The 13,308-nt window shown below is 38.3% G+C and overlaps 1 long non-coding RNA gene across 1 annotated transcript in view; it reads left to right on the top strand.

Moving 5' to 3' along the window:
* LOC105487798 (uncharacterized) overlaps positions 1–13,308 on the top strand; it is a 106,068-nt gene that overhangs the window by 58,428 nt on the left and 34,332 nt on the right. The window contains exon 3 of the long non-coding RNA XR_011621397.1: positions 8,958–9,017. This is a non-coding gene — a long non-coding RNA (uncharacterized lncRNA). The remainder of the gene's footprint in view (positions 1–8,957; positions 9,018–13,308) is intronic.

Here is a 13,308-nt window from a genome sequence, read left to right as displayed (position 1 = left end):
GTATGTACATATAGCAAATTAAGAAAACACCCCCACCTTCAATAGCATCAAAAACATGTACAATTTGTATTTGTCAATTATATCTTAGTAAAATTGAAAAAAACTTAAAAATAGCACTAAATTGTGGGAACAACTACATCCCCCACTAAATAAATAAATAAATAAATAAATAAATAAATAAATAAATAAATATATGTGTGTGTGTGTTTGCATATATATGTGCGCATATATATATATATATATATATATATATATTTTTTTTTTTTTTTGATATGCAGTCTTATTCTGTTGCCCAGGCTGGAGTGTGGTGGCATGGTCTTGACTCACTGCAGTTTCTGCCTCCTGGGTTCAAGGATTCTCCTGCTTCAGCCTCCTGAGTAGCTGGGACTACGGGTGCACACCACCAAGCCTGGCTACTTTTTTAATATATATATATATTTTTTTTTTCAGTAGAGATGGGGTTTTACCATGTTGGCCAGGCTGGTATTGAATTCCTGACCTCAGGTGATCCTCCCCCCTCGTCCTCCCAAAGCACTGGGATTACAGGCATGAGCCGCCATGTCTGGCCCAATAAATATATTTTTTAAAAAGAATATTTATTTAAATTTCTAAAGAGAGACATCAGGCTCCTGGTAAATCTGCTCATTTTAAATCAACAAATATAAACAGGAAGTTTGATATAGGAATGCACTTGGGTAATAAAATTGAAAATTATGATAAGGTTATTATAATCCTGCTTTCAAAGGACATGCAATCAACAGGCGAGACAAAGCTGTGCAATATTGACTGTATATTAGGATGAGTGATGTGTGTAGCTAATCAAAATATAAAAAGAAAATGTGCCACCAGAAATGATCTGCATATTCTCACTCAGATATTTGGGAATATTTACAAAGGAAGGGGTGTTTTAGGCAAACTTTAAAGGATGAAAAGGATAAACAAAGATTGAGGTGCAGGGCAATCTAGGGTAAGAGTAACTTCTGGGCATGGCCTGCTCAGTGTCTCAAATGAAGGTATTGTCGCAGGATCTTTATAAGAACATAGGAGGGGGTGGAATTACAAAAGGACTGTGGTCACAAACAAAAGGAGATTTGCATTGTCTTGTTGAAGATTTCAAAATTTATAGTATAGGTAATGATGTATTATTGTAGAAGTTGGAGTATGATCTAAGAGTAACCATGATGTGAAAGAATGATTAAAACTCGAGGTGACATATCTTTAGGTGGAATGTTTTCTCTTATTTTATATCTTTATTTTTATTCACTCATTTTTAGAGATGGAGTCTCACTCTGTTGCCCAGGCTGGGGTGTAGCTGCTGGATCATAACTCATTGCAGCCTCAAACTCCTGGGCTCAAGTGATCCTCCTAACTCAAATTCCCCCCTCCCCAACAAGTAGCTGGGACTACAGTGTGCCACCATGCCTGGCTCCTTTATTTTAAAGGTGAAGGAATAGACATATAGAGGTTCTCTAAGTGAACCAAAGGTTGTATAACAGGCTGAAAGTGGTGGACATGACTCTTACAGTCAGAAACTCTAACTCTTTGAGTCAATGTTTTTTTGTTTTTTTTTTTTTTTTTTTTTTTTACCACTGCCCCTTTCTCTGCCTCTCTGAAGAATAGATGGCTGTAGCAAAAAATAATAATTATTATAAAATGATGAGTATTATGTGCAAGTGGAGGTGTAGGCTGCTTAGGACCTAGGCATTGCTTTGGTGTGGTGGTGAGGAGACCAAGAGAAGGAGAGGAATTAAGACGATTTCAAAATTATTCTGCATGAGTAGAAGGCTTTGTAGATAGTAAACCAAGAAAGGGGAAGCAGGAATAGAGGCAACTGTTCTCTGTAGCTTCTTTACATATATTTTTTTCCACAATAGATTTGTTGGGTTAAAACCAGCAAGACATTTGTTTGGTGATATGTAGCAGTTTGACTATTCTTAGATGCTCCATTTGTTCATAAAATTACCAGATGAACATTTTCATCTTGGGAAATTCCATTTCCCTTTATCTATGTAATCATAGTCATTTTAAAATTATAGCCACAGATAAACACTCAAACAAACCCACAAACACAGAAAGAGTTCCTCCTTTACTCTGAATGTTAAATGGCTAAAGACATTAATTGGTGATTTGAAACAATAAACTCAGGAGCATTGTATTGTAATGTTACCAGCTTTAATAGAGGTGGGAAAGAATTCAGATTTTTTTTTCTATTTGACTATATCTGTAGAGCTTTTTTATATATAAGAATACTCAATATATAAAAAACCTGTATACTGTCTGTTGCTATTTTGCAAAATCTTCTGCAGTAGTTTAAAATATTGGGCCTAATTCTGAACTTGTTCTTGGATGTAGGTTCTTTAGCACGTGATTTTAAAGTAACTCCTAGGAAAGGTGAAGTCTAATCTACTCCTGTTTACTTTGGCTTCTTCCATAAAACTTGAATTTGTTATTGTGATTTGGACAAGAATGACCTTGCATAAACTCTTAGTTTAGTCCTTAAGCAATCTTGTGTATTTCAGAGAGTGCTCTTGTGCTTATATCTTCACTAAGAAAAACAAACAAACAAACAAACAAACAAAAACAGCCTTAGTCATCCCCATAGGCCCCACGAGTCGAAAGAGATGTGCAGAGCCCAGCCTCACTAGGTGACCTTAACTTAGCATGAAGTACAGCTGCCCCAGCCAACCTGCAAACACATGAGAGCAGTTCATTCTTTTTGTCTTCTGCCAGTAATTGCTGTAAGTTGTTACACAGCAATAGTTGACCAAAACACCTCCTGTGTAAATATACGTGAAAACTCTTTTTATGTTTTTGAAAAAATATTGTTAATTTGAGATAGAAATTACAGAAAATAAGGGTGCTCCGATTTGTCAAGAGCCTGTTGAAGGCCTGTACAACAATACTTGTGAAAAAATATTATGAGTTTCCAAACCAGAGAGAAAGAGAGAGAGAGCAAGAATGAATGTGCGTGTGTGTGTGTGTGTGTATGTGTGCATGTGTGTGTGTGTGTGTGAGAGAGAGAGAGGTTCTACTGAACAGAATCACATAATCAATATGCAGCATTCCTCTCTAGCACTTTACAAAGGAGAGAAGGCTAGTGCTGACCAATTGATCTATTCTACTTTAACATATTGCTTCTTTGCAAGTTGGTTTTCTAAAGTAAGCTACAGGCTTTGATTTTTTAGAATAACCCTTGCACTATTATCAATTTATCCTGCCAGAATTTTGTCTTCTTGGTGAAAGTCCAGAAGTCCTTTTTGTAGAGTGCATTGGAACATGGTCTCAGGTATCTCTGTGAAAACCTCCAAAATAACCTTAAAAAGATTTTAATATTAAAATAACCACTAAAATAGTTAAACTATTTTTTAAAAGTCTCCTAAATTTTGAAGTTATATATTCCCAAATACTCATATTCAAGACAAAATTGTGTTTCTATAAATTTTAGGTTCAGCTGGGGTAGGATAATGATGTAATATTCCAGGATATCCATAGCAGAGGGGAAGGATTAACCAAAACAGTCATTTCCTCTGGTATCAATGACCCTCTGGCCAGAAGCCTCATCTTTACTTCTAGTCGTGGTCTCTTTTTAGGTTGAGTAATGCTAAGTGCAGCCATGTTCCCATTACTAATTATTAAATCTATTGGTCATTAGATTAGTCTTTAAAACCTATGTTTTAAGGACTCACAGGGGCCTTTGGACTTCATTCAATGAGTTTTCTAAATCACTATCATAGGTACTCATTAGAAGAATAAGAAAGGCTAGACTTAATCAAAATTTTATTTTTGCTTTGCCTGAGCAAAATTGGACAAAGAAAGAAAAAGGAGATATATTATTCTTTTAATTCTAGTTTCTGGCACTGGTCTCAGGTAAAATGTTAAAATTGGCAAAGTTCCCTTGTCTTCCAAAAAACAATGCAAAATGTTGGAGATGCCAGGTGATGATTATTTTTCAAGAATTGTCCTAGGGTTTATAAGCACACCAGAGACAAAAATGGACAATAAATAATCTTTATCTCTGGGAAGACAGATAGTAATCAATAAATGATAGATAATAAAATGCTATATTGAAAGGTTAAAATTATATGGTAAAATAGATCTGGGAAGAGAGTTAAGGTAGAGTCTATGGTAGAGATTAGAAGCAGTGGGCACTGTTAGTCTCATGGAGAAAATGACAGAAATATGGTATGGAGTAAAGGAGAGAAAGGACCAACCAAAAAGGGAATATGAGAGAGTATCAGTGCAGAGTTCCTGAGGCAGTGAGTGCCCAGTAGATTCCAGGAGCTTTATAGGTCTACCATGTAGCCATTATGGAGGAGAGAAATAGGAGATGACATAAGAAGGAAATGAGGAGCCAGATTATATAGAGCTGCATATATCCAGCAAAGACTTTGGTTTTACTCTGTGAGAAAAGAAGTGAGCAGCAAAGGGTATGAAGCAGGTGGATGACATCTAATAATAGGTTTAACAGCATTGTTTTGGCCCCTGTGTTTGGAAAGTGATCGGTTAGGATTTGTGACCCCACCCCAAATCTCATTTTGAATTATATTCCCCATAATGCCCGCATGTCAAGGGAGAGACCAGGTGGAGGTAATTGGATCATGGAGGTGGTTTTCCCCATGTTGTTCTTGTGATAGTGAGCGATTTCTCACAAGATCTGACGGTTTTGTAAGGGGTTCTTCCCCCTTCACTCAGTACTTCTCCTTCCTTCCACCTTGTGAAGGAAGTGTCTTGCTTCCCCTTCGCCTTCCGCCACAATTGTAATTTTGCTGAGGCCTCCCTAGCCATACTGAACTGTGAGTCAATTAAACCTCCTTCTTTTATAACTTACCAGTCTCAGGCACTTTCTTATAGTTATATGAAATCAGAACAATAAAGTAAATTAGTACTGCCGAGAGTGGGGTGATGCTATAAAGACACTCGAAAATGAGGCAGCAAATTTGGAACTGGGTAACAGGTAGAGATTGAAACAGTTTGGAGAGCTCAGAATGACACAGGAACATGTGATAAAGTTCAGAACTTCCTGGAGACTTGTTGAATGGCTTTGACAAAAATGCCAATAGTGATAAGGACAATGAAGTCCAAGCTGAGCTGTTCTCGAATGGAAGTGAGAAACTTGTTGGGAACTGGAATAAAGGTGACTTTTGCTATGCTTTCACAAAAAGACTGGTGGCACTTTGCCACTGCCCTAGACATCTGTGGGACATTACACTTGATAGAGATGACTTAGGGTATCTCGTGAAAGAAATTTCTAAGCAGCAAAGCCTTGAAGATGTCACTTGGGTGCCTTAAAATCATTCAGTTTTATGCATTCACAAAGAAATGATTTGGACTTGGAACTTACGTTTAAAAGGAAAAGCAGAGCATAAAAGTTTGGAAAATATGTAGCCTGACAACGTAATAGAAAAGAAAAACCAATTTTCTGAGGAGAAATTCAAGTCAAAATTTTGCATAAGTAACCAGGAACGAAATGTTAATTGCCAAGACAATGGAGAATATGTCTCCAGGGCATGTCAGAGGTCTTCACAGCAGCCCTTCCCATCACAGGTCCTGAAGTGTAGGAGAGAAAAATGGTTTTCTGGGCTTGGCCCAGGGTCTTGCTGCTTTGTGTACACTCAGGACTTGCTAACCTGCAACCCTGCCTTGGCTAAAAGGGGCCAATGTACAGCTCAGGCAATTGCTTCAGAGAATGCAAGCCCCAAGCCTTGGCAGCTTACATGTGATATTGGGCCTAAGAGTGCACAGAAGTCAAGAATTGAGGTTTGGGAACCTTCATTAAGATTTTGGAGGTTGTATGGAAATGCCTGGATGTTCGGGCAAAAGTTTGCTGCAGGAGTGGAGCCCTCGTGTAGAACTTCTACTAGGATTCTGTCAGTGTGAAAGAGAAGTGTGGGGCCAGAGCCACCAAAAGGAGTCCCCACTGGGGCATTACCTAGTGAAGCTGTGAGAAGATGGCCACTGTCTTCCAGACCCCAGAATGGTAGATCCTTTGACAGTTTGCACTGTGTCCCTGGAAAAGCTACAGACACTCAATAGCAGTCCATGTAAGCAGCCAGGAATGGGGCTATACCCTGCAAAGCCACAGTGCAGTGCTACCCAAAACCACAGGAACCCACCTCTTACATCAGTATGACCTGGATGTGAGACATGGAGTCAAAGGAGATCATTTTGGAGCTTTAAGGTTTGATTGTCCCACTGGATTTTGGACAAAAATGGAGCCTACAGCCCCTTTGTTCTGGCCAATTTATCTCCTTTGAAATGGGAACATTTATTTGATCCTGTACTACCATTGTATCTGGGAAGTATCTCATTTATTTTTGATTTTACAGGCTCATAGGTGGAAGGGACTTGCCTTGTCTAAGTTGCGATTTTAAACTTGGACTTTTGGGTTAATGCTGGAATGAGTTAAGACTTTGGACACTGTTGGGAAAGTATGCTTGGTTTTGAAATGTGAAAGGTAGATGAGATTTTGGAAGGGCCAGGGGTGGAATGGTATGGTTAGGCTTGGTGACTCCACCCAAATCTCATTTTAAATTATAATCCCATAATCCCCATGTGTCAAAGGAAAGACCAGATGAAGATAATTGGATCATGGGGACAGTTTCTCTCCTCTCATGATAATAAGTGAGTTCTCATGAGATCTGATGGTTTTATAAGGGACTCTTTTCACTTTGATCAGCACTTCTCCTTCCTACCACCTTGGGAAGAAGGTGCCTTGTGTCTCCTTTGCCTTCTGCCATGCTTGTAAGTTTCCTGAATCCTCTCCAGCCATGCTGTACTGTGAGTTAGTTAAACCACTTTCCTTTATAAATTACCCAGTCTCAAGCACTTCTTTATATAGTATGAAAGTGGACTAATATAGAAGGATTACAAGAGTGGCAAGGATACAAACACAGAGACCAACTGTGGTTATTGCAATATTTCAGACAGGTGATAATTGTTTAGACAAGAGTAATAGCAATGGGATGTGGAGAGAAGTGAATCTTTATTGAGAGTAGAGACAATGCGATTTAATAGAAGACATGAGAAAAAATAGGGAACCAAAGATATCTCAGGGTTTTTTCCTGTGCACCTAGAATGAAATTGCTGGCATTAACTTAGTAAAGAAAGTCTGTGGATAGAGCAAGTTTTGGAACCAGATGGGCGAACTCTCTGTACACCCTATTTCTAGTCTTTCAGAGCTTCTATACAACTCCTTTAATACCAGCCTATGATGTCAGACACCCTATTCCTACCACAATCCCACTTAGATAATCTGAAAAATTAACTTTTGAGGACTCCATAAACAAAAACAAATTTATCTTGATAACCTCTGTCACCTCAGGATAAAATACGTTTTCATAAAGTCCATAGCAACCACAGATCTTTTACCAAATGAACAATGTAAAAAGTAAACATCTTAGGTCAATGACCAAGGAAGCATAGAACTGCAATAAGTTATGTGGTTTTGGAAAATTTGAATCTGAAACAGATCTTGAAATCATGCCATGTGTATAGTCACCCACCTTGAACTTCAGCAGAGTCAACAAAATTTACTTACGTTTTTAGGCCCTGCAGCTGTAGCATTTTAGGGCCTGTAGCTATATTAAGGGTGCAAACAAATGCTCTTATTTACTGTAAAACCAGGGCTGGTTATGGGGGCCCTGTAATCTTCATACTTTAGAAAGCTGAGGCAGGAGGATCACTTGAGGGGAGGAGTTCGACACCAGCCTGGGCAACATGGCAAACTCCCCCACTTTTAAAAAAATCTTTAAAACATTAACCAGGAATGGTGAAACACACCTGTAGTCCTAGCTACTCAGAAGGCTGGTGTGGGAGAATCACTTGAACCCAGGAGTTTGAGGTTACAGTGAGCTATGACTGCCCCATTGCACTCCAGCCTGGGCAACAGGGTGAGACTCACTCTCTGAAAATAATAATAATAATAATAACAATAATATCAGAAAAATAAAGAAACACAATTAGACTGGATTCCATTCATCTTTATACCAAAATAATAATGCAACTCAGTTTTAGAAATGTATCTATTTATTGGAAGAAAGATCACACAAATGCAAAAATGCTGGGCCCAAAAAATTCATAATGAGTCCCAGAGAACCAGGTTGGATAATAATGTAGTCCATACTACAAATGCTGGAATTATTGAGTTAATGCTTTTGTAACAAAAACACAACTCTCTCTATCATCAGAGATCTGAAACTCTGTGTTTCAAACTACTCCTTCAGAGAAATACTTGTTTATAAAGGCAGTATGCTTGTTTGCTGAATATTGTCTATTAACTCTTGATAGCAATATACTATGTACTCTACACTAACTAAATCTTTGGAAATGAAACATTAAAGAAGTACAGAAAAACCTAGTAAAATTTCCCTTTGTTACAAACCAATGTGTTTCTCTTTTCATATAAAATTCTTCTTGGATATTGTCTTTTAAGTGTTGAAAATTGCGAACATAATTCAATAATCAAGGGAAATGATTGCATAAATGTCCTGGATTGAGGCAATTTAAAGCAGCAGGTAAATTTAATCCCATATCGGATACTCCACAGGGTTGACAAACCTGTATTTTACTTACCCCGAGGAGTCTGAAAAGAATTGATGGACAAGTGAAAAACAAAATAAAATGGCAGTGCCAACTCTCTTTCTTTTTGCACAGTGAACCAAAAAAGATTTTTGATTGATTAAAAAAGGCTGGCTACTCTTCACTCACAGCTGTAACACTTAAGTGAAAATGAATAATAAGCCTAGAAAAAAAAGGCTATTCCACACTCTTCTGATGCCTTGATAACTACCTCTTTTTTTTTTTTTTTTTTAACTTTGTTTTCCTTTATTTGTCTGGCTGTTAGTGTATGTATCTGACAGAATCAAGAATTAAGGCTGATTATCTGTTTGATGAGCTTTAAAAAGAATGTTTGGCAATGAATTTTCTAACGATAAAACATCCTTGAACTCTCATTTCAGGTGCCCAGGAAGTCCTGGAACTGAGTCCTGGGGCAAAGTTCTGGAAGGCAGGAAAAGAAGGTAAGAGTGTGCCGAGATTGCTGTGTTATAATGAGGCGTGTGGTTGAGAAATTTGTGAAACATCAATGTCCAAAACCAAAGAGGGGGACAGCAAAGAGAGTCATTATAAATTTGCACAAACATCCAAGCTGGTGAGCAAAAGGTAGAAGCCAATTTAAAGCTAAGATACTCCGGCTGAAGCCTGCAGGAAGACATACATGCCTTACATATAAATTGCTGTCTAAACTGAGAGAACCCACAACTATTCCTCAGAGCCATGCATTCACTCTACACTTGTTCTTTCTACTCCTTCCTCCTTTTTTCTCCCCATTTCCCTCTGTGAGAGGCAATATTACTTCATGGATAATAAAGTTGACACCTAACGAATTGTAGCCCAAGTTCTGACATTTACTGGCCTTGTGTAGTTACCTAACCACCATAAGCTTCTCACTATAGCTTCATTTGTTAAATAGGCAGTTGAGGAGTAAACACCTTATTAATTTATTTTAAAGTTTAAATTTGATCACTTGTTATTAGCATATATATATATATATATTTAGGAATCAAGGTCTTACTCTGTGGCTTGACACAATAGAGATGCTGTGTAAATATTAATTGCTTTTTGTTACTGTTGCACTATTTGACAGGATGAAGCCATATTGACTTAAATACAGAATACTTAAAGTCTTTAAAGTTTTATTTCACGTGGGAATTAACCTTTGATTCTTTACTTCCCTCAAATTCCCCATTCAATGACTTTTTGAACTCACTAATATTTATCAGAAGCAAAATTGTAAATTCCAATGACTCTAATTTTACTAGTAAGTCCTGGGATGTAATATATAACTTTGGAAAATATTTACCGTGTTTTTCTGTCATCCAGTTTATTATATTTAAAGTCTTTTCATTTTAACAATACGTAGTTTAAGTAGCTGATTTTACAGAACCTGAGAGTAAGCCAGCATTATAATAAATGTCTCAAAATAGCTGAACTGACATTTCAGACCATTAAAAAATAATATTTGACTGGGCACGGTGGCTCATGCCTGTAATCCCAGCACTTTGGGAGGCCGAGGCGAGTGAATCACAAGGTCAGGAGTTGGAGACCAGCCTGGCCAACATGGCAAAACCCCGTCTCTACTAAAAATACACAAATTAGCCAGGCATGGTGGCGGGTGCCTGTAATCCCAGCTGCTCGAGAGGCTGAGACAGGAGAATCGCTTGAACCCGGGAGGCGGAGGCAGTGAGCCAAGATGTGCCACTGTACTCCAGCCTGGGTGACAAGAGCAAGACTCTGTCCCTAAAAAGAAAAATAAAATAATAATATTTTCAGATGAATACCAAGCAGGCTAATAACAATATGACACAATTGGTATGGTTACATTTAAAAATCTATCATTAAAAAAAATCACTCTGAAATAAATATAATACTGCTACAGGGGTATCTATTTCTTCTATAATTCAATTTTTATGCTTTTGTTTGTTAAAAACTTTAGAACTCAACATTTTCAATGGAAATAAGATAAAATGTTTTATCTTGTTGCTTAACTGTGCGTAAACAGAGGAAGGTCTGAGAAAGACAATGCAATGTGCCATTCAAATACAATAAGCTTAAAACAGAAAACGATGCTGGGCCATAGATGCCCCTCTATATTGTTTCATTCCCTGTGGCTACCACTTAGCATGTTCCTTCTATGTCTGTAACTCATTAGACTTTAGGTCTGCTACATTTGTCTTGGCATTCTCTCTTGTACACTCCACTTAGCTTTCTTTCTCACAGTTCCTGGCACCAGTATACCCCAAAAAGTGTGTTTTGGAAGCATGAATTAATCCAGTGCTTTTGATCCTATATATTGAGAACCAACTATGCAGGCAGTGATTTAAGAGCTGGGGCATAAGACAAAGAACAAAACACACCAAACCCCTGCTCTCAATGTGCTTACAGGATCATAATGAGGGAGTCGTGGCATTTGTAATGCCAGGTGGCATCCACCCATGAATAAGATTCACAAGCCTAAGTGTAAGGGGACGTCTCTCATGGAGCCCTGGGATGCCAGGAGCTGTGAGAATTATCTCTGCAATGGGCAAAACAAATCCTTATTGCACTGCTCCTCTTCCACATACAGAGTATTCTGGGAGAAAAAGCACAAATGCCCGGGAATTCAATTTAGATGTCCAAAAGGAAAAAAAAATACAAAAATCTTTAAATTTCAAAGCTTCTACTCTATTTATGCAGAGTTAGGGACAGGGTGCTGATATACCAGGGGGTTGTTGATAGCATCCATTTTTTTGAAAACTAACTGCAAATAAAATTTAAAATCTATAAGAATTATTTTTACTACACAGGCTGGCCTCAAAAATTAGTGTAGAAAAGAAGGATAAGGAAAAGAATTTAAATGACTCTGCATGGTAATGTGAAATATGTACTCAATTTGTGGACTGTGGTAATGCCTTTGAATTATGTGACCTATGGGAAAATGGTTCTCTTTTTTCTATGGTTTCACAGGATATTTGGAGAGTATATGTAAATGAGAATGAGTGTGTATATGAGTGTTTGCAGTCATGCTTTGCACAATAAACCAAAAGTTACTAGGAAAAAAACAATAAGGAAACATACATTCATCTCGCACTGGCCACAAGACTTACATAAGACTGGACCTATTTTAGTGAGTGTTCTCCAGAGAAACAGAATCATCGTGTGTGTGTGTGTGTATGTGTGTGTGTGTGCATGTGTGTGTACATATATATCTCTTATTGGTTTTCTCTTTCTCTGAGTCTCTCCCTCTTGCTCTCTTTCAGTCTGAAGTTAGCAAGCTGATGAACCTTGAGAGCTGGTGTGTAGTTCCAGTCCAAATCTGAAGGGTTGAGAACCAGGAGAGCCTATGGTTAAGTTCAAGTCTGAAAAGCACCAGGTTCAAGACCCGAGAAGAGTACATGTTTCAGTCCAAGTTAGAAGGCCAGAAAAGGCCAACGTTCAGCAAAGCAGTCAGGCAGAAAGGATTTCCTCTCATGCAGCCTTTTTGTTCTATTCAGGCCTTCAATTGATTTGATGAGCCCTAGCCACATTGGGAGGGGCAATCTGGAATGCTCTGTGTACTGATTCAAAGGTTAACTCAAGCGGGAATACCCTCACACAAACTCAAGATAATATTTGGCCAAATGTCTGGGTGCCCTGTGACCCAGTCGAGTTGAAACGCCAAATAGCCATCAGAGACCCACTCTTGGACTGTTCTGTTAAAACCCTTTCAGATATTCAAGAAGAATTTCTCAGAAACCAGACACTGTGCTCTGTGAATTAGTATGTGCCGCTGTCCAGGCAAGGAAGTGGTTGAGATCCTAAAGGGACACCAGGTTCTGTGCATAGAGGGTAAGGTGCTCAAAAGAGGGGGAAGGGGGTGGGAGAATTTGCAATATAATGGACTATAGGAGTGCCAACTCTCTATCTTTCTTTTTGTGTTTTTTTTTTTTCTTCCAGCTACCCCCACATATCAGTCTTGCCTTCATAATATAGCAGAAAATTGTATTAAAAAGTAGTGCTAGGTCTAGCTGCAGCTCTTTCTCTCTTTATGTGTCTGTTATGGTCTTTCTGCTATCCACACACATCAGTCATATATTAGTGACGTACTATTATGAGACTGAGGTATAGGAATGTGTGACCTTCATGTATCACCTCTCTGCTGAGGTCAGTATCATTATAGCTGCATCCGGTTAAAGGAGGATGGTGGTCCAGACATTCCTGGAGAGGGACTGGAACTGCCGATAGGAAGTAAAGCAGTGGGAAGAGACTGATCAGAAGGTAAACCAAAATAGGCATATGTGTGTAACGTAGGTTGAGGTAAGGAGAGATAGACATTTGAATTCATTTTGACAGTTCACTGGCTTGCTGTAAAATAATTTGTACTTGGCTCATTCCCAAAACTTCTCTGACAGCAAAAAAAAGTCCAGTTCATGTTTATATACACAAAGACTGAATCTGTGTCTGTGCATTTACTTCTATCTGCACAGTGGGTGTGCACTCAAAATATAGATGAGAAAAGGATATACAGAACCCTTCTTTCTTTAAAAGCATAGATTCTTATCCTGTTTTCAATTCTCCTACGTAGCTCCATCAGTTAGTACAGTACCTGTACCATAATATACACTAAATAAATCTTTCTGGAAGAAATGCATGAAGGTGGGGTGCCAGAGGCTATGATGATTTACATCTTAGTCTTTTTGTTTTTGAGACAGAGTTTTGCTCTTGTCACCCAGGCTGGAGTGCAATGGCACGATCTCGGCTCACTGCAACCTCTGCCTCTTGGGTTCAAGTGAT

Source organism: Macaca nemestrina, chromosome 3 (genome assembly GCF_043159975.1).
Source record: "Macaca nemestrina isolate mMacNem1 chromosome 3, mMacNem.hap1, whole genome shotgun sequence".
In the NCBI taxonomy this organism is placed as follows: Eukaryota; Metazoa; Chordata; class Mammalia; order Primates; family Cercopithecidae; genus Macaca; species Macaca nemestrina.
Note: the sequence above shows the minus strand (reverse complement) of the source record. Positions and strands in the feature narration are given on the sequence as shown.